The following is a 10,131-nucleotide window of genomic DNA, read 5'->3' on the forward strand; positions in this document are numbered from 1 at the left end:
TGCCTTGTATCGTGACCTACTTTCAGAGATCGACGAAGAAGAAATCGATAACTAACTATACGACATACTCCATGACCTCTCACTTAAATTTGTAAATTTTCCATTGAATTGTCTGTGTATAACTTTCTTTCGCCCCGTGTATAGAGTTCTTAGATCATGTCACAACTCATCGAAGCTACGTGTATGTACGGTTCTAAACTCCTTACAAATAAGCTATTGAAACAAAGGTATGCTGCCATACCTTAAGTGATCACTTCATAAGTTTGACAGCTGGCAGTGAACAACAATGGTCGTTATGGTGTGGCCGTCGCTACATCGAGAACATACATTTACTCACAATAATTCGTTTATTAAATTAAACCTGCTGGATTTTACATCATATGAGTATATCATCGGGCCTTTCTAGTGGCGCATCCAGAGTTTTAGGTAAGGGTAAAGGCAAAAAATATTTCTTTACAGGATCACCGGTGAGGATCACGAATTTGCTTGGGGGTTTGGGGCATGCCCAATTTTTCAACAATTTTCAAAAATTGCAGTTTTCTATGAGGGGGTCCCCCCTGGATCCGCCACTGCCTATCCATGCATGCACGTAGCTAATGCAATAAAATACAATATGGTATTCATCCTATCATGGAAACTCTAGGGGCAGTTACATAGAGATCGTCCTTGACGATTCGGCTTAAAAAGGAACATGAATATAAGACTCATAAACAAACATCATTTTTACATCTAAATTCTTGCGTAAGTAAAATCATTGTATGTAGTAACCATGGTGAAGAAAAAAGCTGATTCATAAGCAAATGTCAAATTAGAAATTTCTGTTACATCTTTGTAACTATTTGTAGTAGTCCGGTTTCCTTTTATTCTTTTATTTTTTTGAGTTATTTATGATGCTTTGTCTGTTTATTGTTTTTAGCTCACCTGGCCAAAGGCCAAGTGACCTTTTGCCATCATTTGGCGTCCGTTGTCGTCGTCGTCCGTTGTCGTCGTTAACAATTATACAAAACTCTTTTCCTCTGAAACTACCGGACAATTAGAACCAAACTTGATATGAATGTTCCTAGGGGTATTTTGCATAGAACTGATGTGGGGATTTTTGATTCGTCGAAAAACATGGCCGCCATTACTAAAAATAAAACATAAGGGTCAGACAGTAGTTTTTTCGCATATATCTAAATTCTGATTGGATAAAAGTGTTCAGCATGATGAGATCTATCTGTGTTGCAATTTTGGTTTTAGTCCGTTAAGCCATGGAGTTATTGCACTTTTGAACGATTTTTGCTATTTTTAATATTTCTTTAAAAAATCTTCTCCTCTGACATTATTTGATTGATTGGAACCAAACTTTGTGTAAATGTTTCGAGAGGTATCCTGCATAGAGCTGATGTGGGGATTTTTTTTATCCATCGAAAAGCATGGCCGCTGTTACTAAAAATAGAACATAGGGGTCAGACAGTAGTTTTTCGCATATAGGTTTAACCAAATTCTTTCAATAGCTGAAATGATCTTTATTATTAAGATTACAAAAGTCTTCCTTGTAAGAGTTATTGCCCTTGAAAGGGGAATTTTTTTTTTCACAGTTTTTAGTCAATATCTTCAAAACTATGATAAAGTAATAAACTTTCAGTTGTTGAAATGAGTTAAGTCCTACCAAAGACTTCTCGAGTCAAAATTGTTGGACAACTTCTTGTTCAATTTATTGGCTTTAAAAGGCAAAATTCAACAAGGTGAGCGATTCAGGCTCCTGGGAGCCGCTTGTTGTTTGTTTGTTTGTTTTTGGGGTTTTTCTTTGCCTTGTATTTTTATCCCTCCATCGTTCTAGTCATTGTCGCCTTGGTATTGCTTTCAACTTGCGGAGGAGCAGCCTCTGCAAATAAAAAATGTATTTTTTTCTGCTTTTTATATTTAAAAGGTAGACCTAGATTAAGGATCAGAACTCTTACTAACTTACTAATCATTGGTATGAATTTCTTTGAATTCTTTATAGTCTTTGGTGAAATTGAATTTGATACAATTTGAATCAATACTTCGAAGTGTTATGTCCCTTAGCCTAAGTCCATTACCTTTCGATTTTGTATCATATACTTTTTTAATCAGTATATAGTCTTTTAAAGTTTTGCCTAACCTGTGCCAATTTTTAAGCAGTAAATAAAATTCAACGCTAAGCCCTAATATAACGGACAGAAACCTACTTTAATTGATTTTTTTATTTTCGTGTCATTAGAGAAATGTTTATTCAGTTCGAATTATAAGAGAAATCGTCTTGAAAATACAAATTAATTTAACCCTATTTCGCCTAAGAATTTTGCCAATAAGCAAATGATAAATTAATCCTACAACGTAAGAGGTTGGAATTCCGTTCCTCCATAGCCCAACCAAGTCAGAAAATAGCTTGTTAGACAACCTCTAGCATTGCTGGAGTAATAATAAATGTACATCAAGAAAAATACGTAGAAACAGACTTCACAACAAAAACGGACTAAACGAAATACAACAGAAATAAATAATAGAGGCTTGAATCGTTCACATATAGCTACATGTATTAGGAACAAGTTAATAGAAATAAACAGTTTTAAAAAATAAAAGCTGATTTCGTAATAGGTTTTAATTGCGAAATCTGAGATTTTTGCGTGAAAAATTGATCATACTTGTTACGTCAAGTTGAACTATGATAAATTTTCAACTTAGTAGTTGCAAAAAACCATAATTATAAATTAGATAATAAGATATTTCGTCAACTATCAACTATTTACAATTTACCACTTGCAATTTTTTTTCTGACTGTTCGATAGGATGTTAACACAAATACGTTTTTATCATGTAGTCTGACCCAATCGAGTTTACCATGATTAAACTTAAATGTATTTAATTAAGAGGCATGTGGTGCAAAGATACATCTAAACTGTTTATTTTTCTTTCTTTCCAATCGAAAAGTGTTACTTCTGAAATTTATTCATTATCTTATATCACAAAAAGAGACAAAAAATTAATTTTAAAGCGGATTAGAAAATGACCCCCTGTTTGTAAACCACAATTACCTTGGCTCGCTGCGCTGGGCATTTCATTCAATTTGTGCTGTAAGGGGACAACCATTTGATATGTAGAGGTTGACCCAAGGATTAAATTTGAAAAAAAGCCAGAATTGTAATGTATGGCTAAGGAAAAATCCATGATAAACAGTTTGGTAAAACAAAAAGGCAGAATGCATGTCAGTAGAAAAATCCTGATAAAAACAATTAAAAAAAAACCAAAAAAGAATAAACAGACGATTTACTAGAAAAATAAAAAATTTGATCCGAAGACTTGGAAATCAAATTGTATCTCCTTTAGGCAGCAACCATTTGATTTTCTGTGGGGGGTGGGAGGGGGGCTATGGATTTTTTTTTAGAAAAATGTTTGTTTCTGGAAAAATAGGGAAAAATAAGTTGACTTTTCAATGAAGAGAAAAAAATGTTTCAAAAAAAAAAAAAAAAAAAAAAAAGACAAAAATTAGAATAAACCGTGCTGTGCTGTCTATGTGGAAGATGCTATGCAGGAGATGTAAAAAAATGATTATTATCAATAGATGGTGAAAAAAATATTTGTGTTTGATTGATCAAGATAAAAAAGTTTTTCTCAGAAAAAAAATCCATACCCCTCCCACAAAAATCAAATGGTTGCTGCTTTACCAGAAATCCCAGATATTCTCTCCTTACAATGTATACATAAACATGTATATACCTCGAGTGTACGCATCATTCCTTCATATAAATACGTGTATAAGTAAAACCAAAAGATTTCGATAGATTTGTATAAAAAGTGTAAAATATCAGACTAATGAACGTTAAAATCGACTTAGAAAAGCACCAATGTAGGAAAGCATTTGTGGAGGAGATGGGGGGAGGAGGCCTTAAATGTTGATGCAAAGAAGATGAACCCTTCCATGTTTAAGAGTAATCAAGGGAACCAAGGTTATAGCGGTAATCAAAAGAATGTAATCCAGGGACAAAGACCAGACATGGAAAACAGACATACACAACAAAGAACATAAAGTAACTAAAATCATACATACAAAATAACGAAAGTAAATGAGCAACTCGGACTCCACTAAAAACTGGGAGCATGGACCAGGTGCACCGGTAGGGTAAGCGTCCTCTGCTTTTCTAGAAACACCCGCCGAGTTGCTGATTTCATTAAGCTGATTTCATTAAATTGGCTAAATCGAATATTTAACTTACGGTGCAAATGAGTTCACATTTGTAAATTTATGAGGCGCAAATGTAAAGCAACATTGGTGCAAATAAGTTGTGCCGCAAGATGAAACCTCGTCGGCCGGAAGACCGGCTATGTCGTAAAAAAATAAATGTTTTTCATATTGCAACGTGATTTTTAACTCAATTCACGTGGCGCATAATAACCTGAGAAAGGCTTAAATTTACATATTTTTTAGAAGACTGGTTTTGCAGTTGTTTTGTAGAACAGTAATTTAGTTTAACATTTGCAGGAACTCTAGAATATACTCCTGTTGAAACCTGAATAGGGCAAAGTTGAAAATAACTACCACATGCATGAATTTGACGCACAGAGCGTATTTATGAAGAATTGACCCTTCGTTCGTCTAAGAATAGTCCGAATTTCCTCTGACCCTGCAACCGTCCTCTTTATTATTTGGATATTGATATGTCGGGTTGGGCACATCGTGCTGACTCCAACCCGATATATCAATATCCAAATAAAAAAGAGGACGGTTGCAGGGCCAGATGAAATTCGGACTACTCTGAGAGGGTCTCAGTCTTGTATTCTTTACCCCATAGGCTTCATAGTAAACCTTAAATTTCATGTTTTTTTTTAAATAGATTTCTTCTACTTTCACTTTCATTATGAGTTCGTCAAATAGACCCCTTTTCTGAAGCATTATTTTTCATGAAAATATACTGTTTTCCCTCAAAAAACAAGTTGTTTGTTCCATAGCTTGATATTTACTCAATACGTTTGATGAAAAATGACAATCATTTGCTAAAAAAGAAAACCGGAAAAGACAAAAAGAAAGCGCGCTGTATTTTTGAGCCTCCAGGTTTTGACCCGCTCAGGAATATGTAATACAAGACTGGATACCCATAGAAAAGTCTTAAAACTTTTTGAAACTATTTGAAACTTTTTTATGTCACTACGAGGCTCCACATGGAGCATAGTAGTACAAAATAAACATATAATACAATTATGAACAATGTTGAACATAATGAATGTTATGTTATCATGTATTTTGGCAAGAATCTACATCTTTCTTGAATAAAATAAGTACAATTGAACAGATAATGTAATTCATCACCTAATTCTTGTCTGTTACAAAGATTCTTCGGTCAGATCAATGGCTAAGAACTTGCCAGTTTCAATTGGCAATTTATGACTACTACATCTGAGTCGACACAAGTTATACAATAAATCTTGTGGTAATACAGTCAAATAATTTTCAAAACCAAAAGTTGTACTGTACATCCTATAATTAGAACATTTAGAGGAATTATATACTTCATCTTTCCAGTTTTCAACAAAAGTGTCAAATAATGACTGTTGAAACTTTTTGGATAAATGAAATTTTACATCTACATTCTGATCAGTCCAAATCTGAATAGTACCAGTCTTAATTAAAATCTTTTATACAGTTTAACCACTTTGAGTAATACACATTTTCTTTATCTATTAAACTTGCATAAAATAATGTACAAGTATAGGAATTTTTTTCATGTTTACCATTTATAATACGTCCCCCCCCCCAAAAAAAAAATCATTCTTGCACTAATAGGAATATACATAGGTAATCTACCTAGTTCACTATATATCATACATGTTGGTGTACATTTTTTTAACTTTCAATATATATTTGCAAAATTCAAGATGCAATCTCTCAATAATATTATTACCTTCACATCCGCACACTTCTGCACCATACATCAAAATGGGAGCAATCATTGAATCAAACATTTGTAGTAAAATATCTATAGGTAAACATAGTTTTCTTGTTTTGCGTAATACACAGAACATAGCTTTCCGTGCTTGTTGTACAAGTCGGTCTTTGTCAGATTTTAAACACCTTTTTTCTAGAAAATTTGATACCTAAATATTGAAATTCATCAACTAAAGACAATTCGTCACCATTAAGATTAAATCTAATATTTTCAACATTACGATTCTTACAAAAATAACACTTTGGCTTTCTCAGCATTAATCTTTAAATTCCAAGTCTGACAATATAAAAACATTGCATTCAGAGAAGTTTGTAGTTCTTCGGCAGATTCGGCTAATATTACAGTGTCATCAGCATATAACAATAAATATAACTAAAAGTATACCTCAATTTCTGAATCGTCAAACACCAAATGTGCAATATTACTAATATCAGTGAGACCATTGTAAGAATGTGACATAAAATCAACCAAATCATTAAGAAATATAGAAAACAAAAGGGGTGACAAATTTTCCCCTTGCCTTACTGCAATATTTGAAGTAAAAAAATCTGAACAATTAGAACCTTCTCTAACACAAGACTTGGCATTCTTATACAAGTTTTGAATAACAATTAGTATTTTACCATCAATAGATGTACGTAGTAGTTTTTGCCATAACATAATTCTATTTACAGAGTCGAAACCTTTACGATAATCAATACAAGCACAATACAACTTTTACCTTGGAACAAATATAAATCTGTTAAACCTTTTTTAAGATTGAATATATGATCTACAGTGCTATACCCTTTTCTAAAACCAACTTGTTCCTCACATAATGATCCTAAACTTTCTAAGTAATTAAACAATCTATTGTTGAGTCTACATGTAAATAACTTGCCAAAACAACTTAATATTGTTATACCTCTATAATTATCTACATCAGTTTTATCACTTTTATTTTTATAGATTGGACAAAGATAACCTTCACACCATGTACTAGGTATAATACCACTTTCAAATACAACATAAAAATCTTAACAAAAACAGGCATCAGCTTCTCAACAGAGTGCTTTAAAAATTCATTTAATATATGATCGCCACTTTGCGTGCTTTATTATTTTTAAGAGATTTAACAGCATCAAAAAGTTCCTTCTCACTAATTACTTTGTTAATTTCAATATTATGTTAATTTACATTATCAGGTTAAACAATATCAACATTACCATGAACAATGCTAAGATTCTTGAAATGATCATGAAATACATTTAGAGCAATCTTACTAACAGTATTATCAGCACCAGTTTGTTTATCACAACCTCTATTTAACATAGACCAGTACGCTTTAGGATCCGAAGTACGCAGACTTCTTAATTTATCAATAAATGATTGCTGAAACACTTTAAGCTTCGTTTTCAAAGTTTTCTTATAATCTTTACTTTTACTAACCATATCTGAATGAGCAACAGTGGTACGAATAATTTTTAGACTGATGATAATTTGTACGTTTGACATATTAATCACTATTAAAATATCTTTTTTTCTACCAGATTTTTTAACATTAGTGTTAATATTATTGATTATCATTTGATTGATCTCCTATACTACCACTTCTGCATTACTGACAACATTTTGAATAATATTTCATGGAATGACCTCTGTGTGTTTTGTTTTCACAATGATATACTCATGCACTGTGTGAGTCTCGTGAAAAAAATTAAATAAATGGTATACAAGATGTGAATATTACGGAAGACGTTATCTCGATAAAACAGTACCGTTATCTCGAGATAACGATATAATAAATCGAGATCTCGAAATAATAATCCGAGATCACGGTATAACATATTCATTTTATCGAGATAACCATATAAAAGACCGTGATAACGATATAATAAATCGAGATCTCGGTATAACAGATTCGTTTTGTCGAGATAACGATTTATTTTTTATCGCGATCTCGAGATATCTGTTTTATCGAGATAACGTCTTCCGTAATATTCACATCTTGTATACCATTTATTCAATTTTTTTCACGAGACTCACACAGTGCATGAGTATATCATTGTGAAAACAAAACAAAACAAAACGATGTATTAAATCGAGATCTCGATATAACAGATTCGTTTTATCGAGATAACGATTTATTTTTATGGAGATCTCGACATAACGGTACTGTTTTATCGAGATAATGATATAATAAATTCGAGATCTCGATATAACAGATTCGTTTTATCGAGATAACGATTTATTTTTTATCGAGATCTCGAGATAACGGTACTGTTTTATCGTGATCTCGAATTAAAAAAAAATTACATTGTTTTTTTTGTGTCCCCTCTCGGCTTCCGCAGAATATCGTATTAATTACAAGGCATAATATTTAAAGTTTCTTAAAACATACTTATTTAACATTTTTCGACTTTGTGAATGTTGATAAGAATAACTATGCAAAATGACTGAACCAACCTGTTTACAATTATTGTATTTGTTTCCGAACTGGGTCCAAACCGGGGCAATATCGCAGTATGCTTCATAATATTGCTATTAGGTTGAATAAAGCTATTTTTCGTAAATCATTGTGCTTTTAGCAGCAATATTTACATTTTTTTTCCAGTTTATATCTTTGGATCTTTCTGTTTTGTTTAAAGTTTTAAATACACATAATTATATGCATTGTAATATTTCTATATGAATGTATGAGAAGCTCTAAAAGCTTTAAATTATAAATTATATATATATATATATATATATATATATATATATATATATATATATATATATATATATTTTTTTGGGGGGGGGTACCTTAATAACATTATTGCCTAATATTTTTTCCACCAGTAGATATATATTATCAATACCTTTCAATTCATTTACAATGTATATGCAATCACTTGTCGAAACTGGAACATAACCGGAGTTCTAAAAACCATTAATATCTGGAATCTGTCCGGTCAAAACTCGCTGAGAAATGTTTACTGTATGTGCATGTACAAAGTTTTCTTTCTGCGATGATGTCAAACTTTTCTTTGAATGTTAAGAACCAGGAACTGACCAAATTGTGTCAAAATACGTCTTGGAACCAGTTGTTGTTTGGCTTGTTGCTTGGGTTTTTTTTTCTTTTCTACGAATTATTTCTTCAATACATTAATTTGATTTCTCGGGAAAAAATGCATCTGATATGCAGGAGAAATACAATGATTTCAGGTTTCAAGCACATGGGTTTAGTTTTATGAGATCCATAAGAAGTTGCAAAATAATTCTACAGAAATTCTGTTTTAACGATTTTTCTTATTCTTATTTTTGTTTATGTTTTTTGTGTTTTTGGTTGCATTTACTATCCATGACCATACACTAAAAATCATACCGTTAAAACAGGATTTTTTTTTGCTATTTTATGCATCTGTCTCAAATCCCTGTATTTTCAGTGTGGGTAGTCTCTTGGAAAAAGTCACGGAGACAGTTACTGGTAAAAAGTAAAAAGTCTCAGAAAAAAAGCCACAGGAAAGAAAGTCACGGTTCATTTACATGTTAAGTTTTTTTTTTACGGAAAACATATAAAAAATATATTTTATCATTCACTTAATACTTTTCAATACGGAAATTGAATGATTTTATATCATATTTGTATATATGCATTTTATTGTCTGAAGAGTTTATTTTTTTAACAAACAATCAAATGGAAAAAAATGAAATGTGAAATTAAAAAAAAAAAAACAAAAGAGCTATAACAAATAAACAGTTTTTTTTTCAATCGGCAAGGAAGCCATTTACTTTCATAATTCACTTATACACATGTAACATGTATTTAAAAAGGGGAAGGCCACTTCTGTTTTTTTACTACATATTGACTTGCAAGATGCTTTGTTAAAAAAATATGATTTTTAACTATCAGAAATTGCACTCTTTAATTTAGTTATGTTTTAGATATCCTGGTTCCCGGGACTGCGTTCCTAGCCAATACACTGAACGTTGCGATTGGGAACCAGTCTAGGTTTTAGATTGAGACACCTTTTCTTCACGAGACGGGATACCAAAAATACCCATCTTGAAACACATTTTCTTCGATACTTGATAACATAAGTTTTACCTCATTACTTTCAATATTTCAATAGATTTATATTGTACTCATAGAGTTTTCTTTAAAAAATCTAAGCAATTCATCTCATTTTAAAGAAAATGATTATCGTCAATAATCAGTTTCAGC

Source organism: Perna viridis, chromosome 12, assembly GCF_037379345.1.
Source record: "Perna viridis isolate PV_CMFRI_1.1 ecotype Kerala chromosome 12, ASM3737934v1, whole genome shotgun sequence".
Taxonomy (NCBI): Eukaryota; Metazoa; Mollusca; class Bivalvia; order Mytilida; family Mytilidae; genus Perna; species Perna viridis.